This window comes from Rattus rattus, chromosome 5 (genome assembly GCF_011064425.1).
Source record: "Rattus rattus isolate New Zealand chromosome 5, Rrattus_CSIRO_v1, whole genome shotgun sequence".
NCBI lineage: Eukaryota > Metazoa > Chordata > Mammalia > Rodentia > Muridae > Rattus > Rattus rattus.
Genome location: NC_046158.1, coordinates 67,393,598 through 67,407,377, shown reverse-complemented (window position 1 = coordinate 67,407,377; position 13,780 = coordinate 67,393,598). Strand labels below are relative to the sequence as shown.

Here is a 13,780-nt window from a genome sequence, read left to right as displayed (position 1 = left end):
AACCTGCTGTGTCAATGGACACAGGGACATTGAGCAGGCAGTCCTTTCCTACCCTGGCTGCAGTTGACTCTGGGACAACCTAATAAACACACATTATCTAACAACAGCAGACATGTTACATGTTATGTTCTGTGCCTTCAGCCCCACAGTAGTCTGGTGAGAAGCACACTTTTTGTGTCTTCATTGTGCAGGTTAAAAGAAAGGGAAGAGAAACATTAACAAAGCAGTGAAGTCACCCACCCTCCACCTTGTAGATGAAACAGAGCTGTGAGGAAGCTTCCTGGAGGAAGTGCTTCATTTGAAATCAAACAAGATGGGAGGTGGGCTTGGATAGGGAGCAAAGGTGGGAAAGTCCATGGTTGAGGTCCTTGAATGATGACAGGCTGATGACTCTGCAGTCCTGTAGCAGTGTGAGGCTCCACGTGGCCTAGAGACCTCAGAGCCTCATGTGTGGATTCAGGTTGCTCCTAGGTCTTTTTGGCAGTGCCTAAAGAACCCAGGAGCAGGCTGGTAAAATGATTCACTGTTTAAGATCACCGACTGCTCTTCCTGAGGTCCTGAGTTCAATTCCCAGCAACCTCATGGTGGCTCACAACCATCTGTAATGGGATCTGATGCCCTCTTCTGGCATGGCAGAGCACTCATACATTAGATAGATAGATAGATAGATAGATAGATAGATAGATAGATAGATAGATAGATAGATAGATAAGAAGAGGAAGAGGAAAAGGAGGAAGAGGAAGAGGGAGAAGGAGAAGAGAAGGAGAAGGAGGAGGAGAAAGAGGAGGAGAAGGAGAAGGAGGAGAAGAGGAGGAAGAGGAGGAGGAGGAAGAGGAGAAGGAGGAGGAGGAGAAAGGAGGAGGAGAAAGAGGAGGAGGAAGAGAGGAGGAGGAGAAAGAGGAGGAGAAGGAAGAGGAGAAGAGGAGGAGAAGCAAGAGAAGGAGGAAGGAGAGGAGGAAGAGAAGAAAGAGAATGAGGAAGAAGAGGAGGATGTGGAGGAAGAGGATGAGGAGAAATAGGATAGAGGAAGAAGATGAGGAAGAGGAAGAAGAGGAAGAAGAGGAAGAAGTAGTAGTAGTAGTAGTAGTAGTAGTAGTAGTAGTAGTAGTAGTAGTAGTAGTAGTAGTAGCAGCAGCAGCAGCAGCAGCAGCAGCAGCAGCCAGGAGCTCTTGCCACACTTCAGTGGCCCATAGATCTCTAACAGTCTCTGCTAGATCTCTGATAGACACTATAGTCAGGGGACACAAGACAACGGCAGGATGTCAAGGCAGCCCCAGGGTCCTGCATCCCCTGTTGGGTGTGCCTGGGGAAAGAGGAGTATATAAATTCAGGGTGGGTGACCTGATGACTTTCCTGTTGCTGTGGTAAATACCATGATCAAGACAATGTGTAAAAAAAAAAACAGTTTAATTAGGCTTCTGGTTAGAGTCCACAATGGCAGTGCAAACACTCAGCAGCAGAAAACACTGAGGGCTCACACCTAGACACTGCGCTGGGGACAGCAGTGGGAAAATTCTGAAGTTTCAAAGTTTGCCTTTCACAAGACCACACCTCTTAATCCTTCACAAACAGTTCCACTAATTAGGAACCAAGTATTCAAATCTGTGAGCCTTTGGGGATCATTCTCATTCAAACCACTATAGTAGGTAAGCCTTTGGCTAGGAATACAAAACCTAATAGGAGTAATGGGGCTGAAAGTGTGTGTTCCAAGGCTCTGGAAGATAATAGGTCATACAGAGGGCCCTAGAAGCCCCCTCTATTAGTTGTTTTCCTATTGCTGTGATAACAACATGACCAAGACAATTTTCAGAAGGACTTACAGGTTCAGAAAAATAGTCCATTGTCATCATCATCACCACCACCACCACCACCATCACCTTCATCACCAGCACCATCACTGCAAGGAATCATGGCAGCAGACAGCTTGGTATCTCTGACCTCCTCTGAGCTGGGCTGTCCCAGATTGGCATTGCTGAGTCTACCCAGTCACACAATACTAAGCCAACTAAAGGATCTCCTTGTGCCAGCCCTAGCCCCCATCTGCAGCACAGGAATGGTATTACCCATTGCTGTCTCTGGGAGCCCCGTGTACAACCTGGGCATACATGTCTTGCCCCCTGGCTAACTCCTACACATTTCCAGCCTCAGCTTGCTCGGCTGTGGCAAGGGTGAGCTACCACAGTGTGGGTCACACAACAGTGTCATTACTTTATCCCTGGGCCTCTCTGAGAGCCTTTGTCTCTGAGTGACACGTTTCTCCTGTCTGTCAGGGAAGAGTTTAATAGCGATCCCCTCGGCCAGGAGCTATTCTGTGTCCCTTGTACTGGTTTCTCCTCATTATGTAATATAGTGTGCACTGACCCCAGAGCATAGGCAAGCAAACAGGCACAGAGAAGGTGGCGGGTGACCTAGGTCATACAGCACCAACTAATGTCAAGTCTGTCTAGATGACAATTTAACATTGGCCGCAAGCCTTCCCAGGTCTCCTTCTAGAAACATCTGAGGCACTGAAGCTGCTGAGGTGGGAGTAGCTAGAGAAGTAATGTCTGCTTGGTATCTCAGTGTGGGTACATTGTTGCTTTAGTTCTGGTAAGGGCAGCGGTCCCTGTCAGCTGTGGGTTAGGTGAAGACTGGGGAGACTGGAGTTGGTTCCAGCCAACTTCATGATTCCCAGGAAGGTACCCAGTCCTCAGTCATAGGAGACCTGCTGAGTCTAGCTCTTCCCTCTATGTGACTTTTTCTCTGGAAACTCCCAGAAGGTCAGGATCCTCTGGGCTCAGGAAGACCTGATGCTGCTGCCTACAATCACCAGAAGATGCAGGAGGTGGGGTGTCAAACCTGGGAGTCCAGTAGCTTCCCCATTGCTCTGTCTTCAAGGCCTAGGATGCAGCAGCACACAGGAGAAGCTCCATATCCCATTCTTGTGTTCAGCTCACATTCTGCTCCTGGGTCTACCCAGCTCCGCCCAGAGTCCCACTCATGCATGTCTCTCTAGCGCCAGACCCTAAACTTGCCCACCAAGCTCCCAGAGCTGTATCCTCAAGCAGGGCTCCCAGTCTGCAGATGGGCCTAGCACAGAGTTCTACGGTCCTCTCAGTGGCTCCAGGTCTGGATCAACTAACCTTCAAACAACCTTCTCTTACCAGAAGAAAGGCTGGACCTGGGTATCTAGATGAGGGCTGCCAAGGGCCCCCAGGAATCTCCCTGCTCCCCAGTCCCTGGCTTGGCATTCACTTAGCCTGCTAAGGGCTGCTGAATCCTGGACTTATACAGGGATCTTACCCATGCTTTAGGACAGCCAGGTATGTCTCGCTAGCAGACCTGGGCTCAGGTATCACCGGCCCTTGAGGCTGAGTCTTTGCTTCCCTTCTGTGCAGTAGGCACTGTAACACCTGCTCCTGCCTGTTCTTGAGGAACGCGTGCTTCCATGCTGGTGCTGGGTAGCTGGTGCCCCATGGCAAGGTTCTGCAGTGCGATGCATTACAGCCAGGAAAATAAAGCCAGGGCAGGGAAGACCTTGACAAGCCAGCCACTGGGAGAGAAGTTGAGGCCAGACCCAGTGTGCCCCCATGGCAGGCCCTCAGTGGCACCAACACTCTTGAAGGACCCTGCCTGACTGCTCACACCCAGTCTAAAGTAGCCAAGGGGAAGGACAGAACCCATGCTTTCTGTCCCCACCTGGTGAGACCATGAGCCACTCTGTTATCTGGGGGCGTCACAGTGATTGACGTCCCCCGTGAAAGCAGGGAGACTACTCTGGCTCATTCTTATGAGGGACACAAAAGAATGTCCATGTTTGTCTCTAGAGACACAAACCATGGGAAGGCAAGATGGAGGGTGAGGACTGGAGAGAACCAGGCTGCAAGGCCCCAGCCTCTCCAGTCACTGTGCTGTCAGAGGCACCCACATGGGCCACCTTTGCCACCTATGACTTTGCTGTGTTGCCTGGGGTCTTGGATGCCCACCCTCAGCTTCCTGTCTTTAAAATGTGGACAAGAACTGAGCAGAAGGGGGTCTCTGCCTGTACTGGAGAAATCAGGGAAGGCCTCGCAGGAGAAGAGACATGATAGTGGGCCTTGCAGAGTCAGCAGGAGTTCTCCGGGTCAACAAATGGCCATCTGTATTCTAGGACCAGCCATAACCTCAGCCCATGGAAGTTAGTGCCACTCGGACAGTGGTTTAATTTCATGATGTATATATGATCTTTGTTTCAGAATCTAGAATAAATGTAATATAAAGAATAGAATTGAAGTCCCCAGGAGTCAGCTAATACTGGGCATAGTTTCTAATCTAAGTAAGAAAGGCATCTGGTGTAAGATTTCTCAAGATCCCAGGCAGAAAAGAGAAAGCAGAGAGGTGTCTCTCAGAAGCACAGCTGGCCCTGTGGACAGACAAGGTTCCTGGCTCAGGGCTATGGGAAGGGGAGACACTGGGTGGATGAGCAGTGCAGGAGCAGAGGGGGGACTTGGTCCCTAGAGGAGGGGTTCTGAGTACATGTTTGTGGGGTGAGCCTGATCAGTGCCCCATGCTCTGGAGAAGGGGCTGTATGGCCAAGCAGCTGGGGCAGGGACTCCAAAATGGCTTAACTATGGTTTCTAAAGACAAGTTGCTGTGGACTGTGTTGTCTGGCAGGGGACTTGGTGACATTGAAGTTACAGTGAGATCATAACAGGACTTTACAGGTCTTCAAGATTTGAGACCCCTAACAGCCACTGGCTAGAGTGGGGTGTGCCATACAAGAGGGGTGACAGAGCCAGCAGCGGCACTGATGCTGGCACACAGTGAATGGTCCTCCCATCCTTCTTGGGACAGAGCCACAGGCCATGGGCTGTGGGGCCTCGGGGCACTCTCCTCTGTCTCATGCCACCCCTGGCTTTCCCACCTCCATAGCCATGTTCCCTGTGGGACCCAGTCTCACCATCTCCTCACACAAGGGAAGCAGTCAGAGCAGCCTGAACATCTTGAACTTCTATCACAGGTCCCTTCTGTCCCTGTGTCCCTTCTGTCTCCTAGGGTCTTTGATCATCCTGAGGGAGGGAAACAGGGAGGAGGAACAGGACCTCAGCTGAGCAATGCAAGCTGCTGAGGAGGCTTGTAGGGTGTGCTTTACAACAGGGGCTTGGTGGGTCCCCACAGGGCTGGGGAGCTTCTCCCAGCACCCAGGGTCTTAACATCAGCACTAGGCTTCCCACAGCATCCCGGTGCTTTCCAGATAGGACTTCAACGTTAAACAATTGTGGATGGGTAAGAGGAGATTTGAGGCAACTCTATACTCTCATTCTTATGTCTGCACAGAGTCCTCGGAGTTGCAGAAATGTGGGATGCAGGCGCTGAGGGACTGTCTGTAAGATTCAGTGTCATTGTGTCAGCACTCAGCTGTTTCTATGCTGTGTGATGTTAGAAAAGCCTGTCTACCTCTCTGATCCTCTGATCTCTCAATAGTGTAAAGGAGATGAGTTTTGCTATATTTCCCAGCTGCCTTAGACTCCGACTATGTAGACTCACACTCTTCCTCCCTTGTTCTTCCAAGTCCTGGGACTACAGGAATGTACCATGTCTGAACTGGGACCACTGCTTGTTATTGGGCTACACGATTTGTGCCGCTGGTCCTGTGCTTCCCAGGGGGATTTAGCCACAGCCACATGGAGATTCCTTCCCTTCCCTTCTCTCTTCTCTCCTTTTCCCAGCCTCCACAGAGCCCTCCCTCTGCAGCAGAGATCATATTCAAGGCGGGAATTCGGTATTGGTCAACAATGAAGTCCCAGCTTTCCTGAAGAGGCAGGACCTGTAGTGGGAATGGATCTGGAAAGGAGGGGTCCTTGGGTTCTGTGATAAGGCCAAGCAAACACATGCATATTGCACAGCAGAGAGAATCTTAGAACAGTCTATAGGAGCCAAGGAGTCTGGGCAGGCCGGCTGCAGGTCGCAAATGCACTCATCCCTCATCAGCTGCTCCCGCGGTCTCTGGAGCTCAGACAGGAGATGACTTGCCCAAGTTCACATAGCACCCACAGGCAGGGCCGGTGCCTTTTGAGATGGCCAACTTTGAAACCTGCTCCTTACACCCTGGCATCCAGCAGAAGTGCAGCCATGACCCTGTGGTCCCTGGGAACACCACAGGCATTCAGATCCTGTAAGGTCCTCCTGTCCCCTAATGACCGACATCCTTCATATCTTTCCTCCCCTAATGGGGAGGCTCCCCGGTCTCCTGAGTGATTCCCACATGCAGAGCCTCTAAAGGAAAGGCAGCTACCTTCTTCTGGGGATCACAGCCCCAGGGCAAGGCTAAAGGACTGATTGTCCAGGCCCCACACAAGGCTTCAGTAAGAGATATGGTCCAGCTGAACTGGTAAGAGGTCATCCATCTGGCCACGATGAGGTTGGTTCTCTCTTTCTCTCTCTCTCTCTCTCTCTCTCTCTCTCTCTCTCTCTCTCTCTCTCTCTCTGTGTGTGTGTGTATACATGTGTGCACTTGCATGCACACACATGTTTATTTAGAAAGGAGAAAGAAGGCCAACAGGTACTCAGAGATAAAAGTCAGATGGAGCCTCCCACCAAGGTCCCAAGGTCAAGAGGATAGAACCTGGCAAATGCCCCACAGGCAGCTGGCTGGCCTTGAGTCTACAGTTGACTGTGGTTTCCCTTTATCTTTACATCCTTGGGAACTGTGAGGAAGTTCCTATTTTGACTCTTCTGGAGCATGGCATGGTGCTTCTGGTGCTTTCCATCGGCACCTGGCAGGGGATCACAAGGGGCACACTCCTGGAGACCAAGGTTATTGCTGTCGAGTACAAGCAGTAAGCATGTGTGTAACCTTCCCTATCCAGCTAAGACATGTGTAAAACACACACACACACACACACACACACACACACACACACACCCACGCGCGCGCGCGCACACGCACACACACACACACACCATGTGACCCTGTGTGTGGGGTGGGCAGTAGCCAGATTGAACATTCACAACAGATTGACTTCTTTGTGCTCTAGTAGGACTAACTCTTAAAACCTGACCCTGCTAAGTAGGACCAGGGTTTGGACTGGCCTTTCATTTTAAGGGACGAGGTCTGTTCCCTGCCTGTGTAGATCACATGTCCATTTCCAGAAGGACCATTCTAAGGTCTGCTGGCTCTGAAGAATGCCCTTGGGGAACTGAGACCTGAGGCTGTGCCCGAGGGACAAGGACTAATGTTCTTCTTAAAGAGTGGGCTCAACAGCTCTCTTCTGGAGGACTTCCCTGCTTCCTCCTGTGTGGACACTGAATGTTCCCATGATCTGTGGGACTGCAGGCACACCCAGGCTCAGAACAGCTAAGGTCATACAAGGTGACAAGCCAGGAAGAAGATCCTACTGGGCTGTCCACTTGATCTTTATTCTGGCCTCGTTTAGGTTGCTATAATAAAACAATCCAACCAAAAGCACCTTACAGAAGACAGGCTTTGTTTAGCTTACAATTCCAGGGTACCATCCAGCATTGCAGAAAACTCACAGAGGTGAAGAGCTCGAGACAGCTGACCACACCACATCCACAGCCAAGAGCAAGCAAACCAATGCACCAATCAATGCTGCCTGATTACTTCCATTCATCTGGCTTTCTTCACTCTTATGAAGTTCACAGCCCAGCCTGGGGAATGATACTGCCCATAGTAGGCTGGCTCTTTCCACATCCATTAGCAAATGAGACAATTCTCCAGTTAAGGCTCTCTTCCCTTACAGAGTGTGGCAAGACCCTGGGTCTCCAGATTGCCACCACACCATTTGCATGGGCTTTCTAATTTTGGACATCTGTCTTTCCCTGCCAGCTTTGATATACCACAAACACTGCTCCAGCTAGATGCCAGACAGAACCAAACTTCAAGGGTACAAATGATGACCTAAGAGCTGTGCTACACAGAGCATAGCACTTCACCTCTGTGATCTGTAAAAGAAACATAATAATTATATCCACTTCATGGATTGTCATGGGAATTAAATGAGCTACTAGACGCAATGTTGACATTGTGCCTTCAGTAAGCACACGTGTCTCCTCCTCTCACCGTTGATACTACCATTATTACTCAGTCCCCTTTCCAACACTCATGTCTAACCCTTTTGTCCAAGCTGAGTCTCTTGTTGTTTCTTAAAATGGGGAGACCACTGGTAGAGCCCCAACTCCTGCTCAGTCTTTCTCTGAGGCTAGACTATCATAGAGCCAGGCCCACCTCTCTACTCCAGCTCTCCGTGATGGCATTTTCTGGCAGGGCTGTTAGGCTATGGCCCAAACCAGACAGCAGCAGAGCCTCAAGTGTGTCTCGCCAGTGGAAGTCATCATGTCACAAGCTTTGGCCCCGCCTCACTTGTCCCCTTCAAGTACATCCTGTCCATTCCCTTAGCTCCTCCTGACTGTATGAGGTGGAGTCAGATAGGGACCTCTGTCAGTTCTCCAGATACACAGATCAAGAACCTAAGGAAATGGTGGTGGTGGTGGCAGCCACTGTCTCTGGGACATATTTCCACATCAGAAAATCTGAAGCATGAAGCTCCCGGAGAGCTCATGTGATACTCATGGATTTGGGGTTAGGGGTATTCAAATAATCCAAGTCCTGACTAACTCAGAAGTCTGGACTGTCTCTGGTCTTCAGTGTGTTGGATAAAAGCCAGGATGAAGTAGGAGACCCAGCTAGAGCTCTGCCTGGGAGAGCCAGCATCTTCCCCCATCTCTGAGTGGTGTGGGAATAGTGACCAGCCCCTGTCTGTCTCCTTCCCACCCTCCCCCGCCCATCTGTCCCACACATCTTTCTTGATGACTCCTGGGAATAGCTGAACTGATGTTTTTAATTTTTAAACTTATATCATCATCATCATCACCACCACCACCACCATCACCACCATCATCACCATCATCATTGTCATTATGTGCTGGGGTTGTACATGCCATAGCTGTCACATGGAGTTAGACAGCAATGTTGTAGAGTCACTTCCCTCTACCTTGACGTAGTTTCCAGGGAGCTAGCTCGGGTATTAGGCTTGCATGACCGGGTGGCAGGCACCATGGTCGTTCGAGAACGGATGTAGCTGCACTGGAAGCCCCGTCATCAGCAATATTATCCAGGGAGCCCTCTCCGGTCTGAGTTCTGCTTCTGCTACTAAGGAGGTTCCTAGTCTGGGTTATGGGAAGCCAGCTGTGGGTCTGAGGACCTGGTTTGAGGTAGGGGAGGCCCAGAAATGCTGTCTCGGCACCAGGAAGGCACCTGCTGCCTCTGGAGAGATTCATCATCAGCCCTAGAATCTGACTCTCCCGGCAGTTCAGATAAGAGGAGGTGAAATTCAATACAGAGAGAGGCAGGCAGTGACACTGATGTGTCCAGGGGACTGAAGGAACTACGGCATCATAGTGGCAGGAAAACAGAAGGCCAAGTGCCTGGCTAAAGCAAGCAGGTCTGGGTGTAGTCGTGCCACTTAACCTCTCTGGTCCCCTCTCCCCATAAAACAATCACCTCTCCCTGTCTGCGTGTTGTAAGAATCAAGTGAGAGCACAAAATGAGGGGCTCAGAGGGTGTCAGGCAAAAGGAGTGGTACAAGGCTGTGATTGAGCTAAAGCAGGTGTGAATTTGGTTAGATACCAGAAAGAACTTCCGCACCTGGAGAGGCATGAGAGTGAGGCTGTCCTCTCAGAGGGTCTTTGACATCTATTGACTGATTAGAGATGGTGCTAATTGATGCCTCAATTTCCTCATCTCTGAAAGGGAGCTGGGACCTGTAAGGTCTGTGAGCATGTCTCCTGTTTGCTGCTGGCTGGCTGGCACCACATTTCCTGACATGGCTTCTGAAGGGCAGGCTGGGGTAGAGAACACAAGCCTGCTGCTTGCCAGCTGTGTGACTTTGGGCAGGTTACTTTACCTCTCTGATCAGCTCCTCAGCTGTCAGGAAGGGATGATAGTGACCTGATTTGTGGGGTAATGGTGAGACTCGTGTGAGACACATCCAGGGAAATGCAGTTTCCGTTTCCCACCTGCAAATAGGGAAATTCCTTCAGGGCAACCCCTTAGCCCACCCCACCATGGTTTCTCGGCTAGCACATTCCTTGTCTCTCCCTCTGCCTGACTTCCCTGTGTCACCTGTTTGAGCCTGTCAGACACATCAGGGCAATGGTGATCAAGATCCATTTCCTGTGGGGGCTGGGAGACAGCTCCATCAGGAATTCCTGGGGTCTCCTATGCCCCCTCTCTCCCAATCAGACCTGTGCCCCTGCCCTCCCAGTTCCCAGGCCCCCTTAATACCCGTGAACCCATTCACCCTTTCAATCATGGCTGTGTGATAGGCCAGGTTGCCCCAGCAACAGCACTGAGTATTTTGGGATGGATCACTAAGCCTTTCAAAGGGTGTCTTCCAACTCAGGCTCTGAGATGAAAGACAGAAAGGAAGAGCAGATGAGGGTGGGCGGAAGCCTCCATGAGGCCGAGGGCCTGCTGAGCAAGGCCTGAGACCAGGGCTTCTGCAGCTGAAATGCACCCAGCACTCGGAGTTAGAGGGAGTACAGCAGGCTGGCTGTCCCTGGAGGGCTTGATCTGGGGAAAAGAACTTTTGTCTCAGCAGCTCCTCCAGCCTGTAGTGTGTTGGGTCTGAGACACAGGAATGTCCCCTCCTGGTGTAGACAACCCAGCGAAGTCAGGGCGCCAAGTGCTTTTGCTAGTCAGCCCAAGGCAAAGAACATTCTGAGGAGGACACGGGGTACAGGGTCGGCAGCACAGTTGCTGGAGCTTGTGGTTCTGGACATGTGTGTGGCTTGTGAAATGAGGAGTTAGAAACAGTCCCCACCCACCACGTTGCTGTCTTTGAGCATTCTCTGGTGGGAGGAGCCCTGGGAAGTGTCTGAATGCAACAGGGGTCTCTTGGCAGAGCTGGAGCCCTAAAACTGGCTAGGCTCACAATGTTGAAATGGGGCCTCCCAGATGCTGCCTTGCCCTGCAGCCCAGGGTATTCAAGGCTCAGTGAGCACCCAGCAGGGAAGGCTGTCTTTTGAATTCAGTTTCACTACAGTGGCCCTCCCCTCAGGCACTGCCCCTCTGGAGCCTAATTAGGCTCTCAACCCCGCCCCCCTTCACTGCCCTGTGCCATGGGCAGACTCCCCAGGATTTCAAGCCAATTGCTTGTTTACGAGCCCGGCCCGTCTGTGTCTGTCTTGGGAAGATGCCCAGAGGCACTGCCGGTGAGCCAAAGAGCCCTCCCCACCCCCTAGCCAGAACTCAATGGTCCTAGCCGGTGCTGTGCTCACAAGTGCCTTACATGCTAGTGTGGGTTTACGTGCCCATCTCGGTCACGGTTTCCCATTTCTGGGACTTTCTAGCCACTTGCCGCCTTGTGGCTTCATCCTGTCTACCACAGTGATAAAACCATGAACTTTTGCTGAGCCTTTTAGGGGATCAAGTGAGCTTACAGTTCACATTTTTAAAAAAGTCAGCCCCCCTCCCCCACCCCCAGACCTCCAGGGCCCCTCCAGACAACACTGGGCTCAGGCATTTTATTCTGAGTCCTGCCTGGCATGCCCAGGCGCTCTGAGGATGTGGCTGTTAATACTGCTCTCTGGGGACTGGATTATTGGTCTTCACTGGAGTGGTGGTGGCAGCTGAGGGAGAACACAGACGCGGGCCTCCGCTGCACCAAACCCAGGGTCGTTTCTGTAGATACTGAGAGAAGAATGACAAGGAAATTAATCCACTGGGTGTGTAAATGATTGCAGCTAATCATCCTCTTCCATCCCGGCAATGACCCTGGGTAGGGGGTCGGGAGTTGGAATTGAGCGTGCTCACGTTCCTGGGGAGAGGTACAGGCTCCTCCAGAGGAGAGGACACAGGAGATACAACCATTCTCAGCTTGTTGGAGTAGACTCCAAACACTAGTTGCACTGGGACCCAGCAGCGGCTCCACCCAGGACCACAGCACCCTCTGCTGGCCCCGGTGTATGCGAGTTAGGGATGTGAGTCCTCGGATGGCCCTCCATCCTGCTCCGGGGGCACTGAAGGCAGGAGGAGTGATTTATGAACCCAGCTATTCTTCTGACTCAGAGCACCCCTCCTAGCCCCACATCCCTGCAGATGGGCTGAGCTGCCATCTGGGGCCGTGAGAGGGGCAAGATTAATAAAGCTATCCGGCCCAGGCGGGAGCCTGCCGAGGAAAGCCCCAGGGCGCTGTCTAACCTCAGCCCGATCCTGCCCTCTCAGGTCCTAGAGGCTCCCATCTGTCAGGGGACGGCAGGACCAGGTCCCGCCCCTACAGTCTCCAGCTGGTTCAGGGAGGATTCGAGCAGAGCAGCTTTCTCAGGCTCTGTGCTCAGCTGCTTAGCTCAGGTCAGAGATGTTGGAGAACAAGGTATGGCCCTTCCTGTCTCAGGGGCTGCCTCTGCCTCTGTCCCATGGCCCTTGTCCTTCCAGGAGCTCTGATTTTCAGTTAAATTACACACAGTATCTGTATCAGAAATACCTTACTAAGCAGGTAGGCAAACTCAGGCAACCCTGATGTCATCTCTGTTTCCTCAGCTCTAAGGGGGTCCTGTTGCCCACCTCCTCGGTAAATACTTAATAAAAGAGAAGAAGAAGAGAAGGCTGGGCAGAGTCAGATACTTGGGAAATGCTTTCTTTTATGATTCCTATTCATTGGCACAGCGTTGGAACAATTAACCTGAATATGGCCACGTAGCCATTTGTACTGAGGCCGACCATGCATCCATGGTCCTCCCCACACCCTCCTCCACTCATAACCAGGGGTTCAGGTCAGACATCATTTACTCCTGGTGTGTAATGACCCTGAGGACCACAGTCCCTCAGCCCTCCACGGCTCACCTCTGCCACTATGGATTCTTTCCGCCACCTTTGGTTTCATTGCAGTTCTCAGAGTGACTTTCCCACGGTCTCAAAGGACCTGGTAAGGCAGGGGCTGTCCCAGGCTCTGAAGTGAATGGAGCTACATTTTCTAGGCAGGTGAGAGTTAGATTGTGGGACAGGCTGTCCAGACAGAGGGAAAAGGGTATGGGGACAACAGGGGTGGGGGAGACCTCAAAGATGGCCTGTGTGCCACCAGACAGCATACTCGAAGTGGAGACTCCTTGGTGAGGAGGTAACTGCTAGCTACCTGCTCCTCCTGGACACTGGGCTGGCTCCCGTGTAACCTTCATTCCCTACCCTAGCAGCTGTATTCAGAGGAAATAGCACAGGATTCAGTTAGGATCATGGCCTGGGGTGGTAGACATGTGTGACAGAACTGGACCAGGGCTGGGATTAGGCTGGGAAAGAGGAGAGCTTGGGAAACCATGATCCATCCCTGTTCCCCTAAACCCCATGGGCAAGGATGGATTAACCACAGAACCACACCTCCCAGAATGACCCCAGAGCTGTGACAAGTCAGTTTTCTATCCCTGGTGAAGTTCTATCTAAAGCTTTTGAACTTGTCAGACCTGGAAGCCCTCCCTCTGTCCTTCCTGGAGTTTTTTTTTTTGTTTTGTTTTTGTTTTTGTTTTTGTTTTTTGTGTTTTTTTTTCCTTTTTTAGCTGAGTCCTGCCAAAGCAGAGTATATAGACCTTTCCCTCCAACCAGGGCCAGTTTCTGGGTATCTTCACCAGACAGGCCAGGTAGGATGGTAAGCAAGTGGATGGATGGATGGATGGATGGATGGATGGATGGATGGATGGATGGATGGATGGATGGATGGATGATGGATGGACGGACGGATGGATGGACTGACAGATGGACAGATGGATGGACGGATGGGTGGATGTGTAGATGGGTAGATGGATGGGTAAG

At 51.5% G+C, this 13,780-nt stretch overlaps 1 protein-coding gene across 1 annotated transcript in view; it reads left to right on the top strand.

Moving 5' to 3' along the window:
* Tspan18 (tetraspanin 18) overlaps nucleotides 1–13,780 on the top strand; it is a 132,827-nt gene that overhangs the window by 97,669 nt on the left and 21,378 nt on the right. The window lies entirely within an intron of this gene.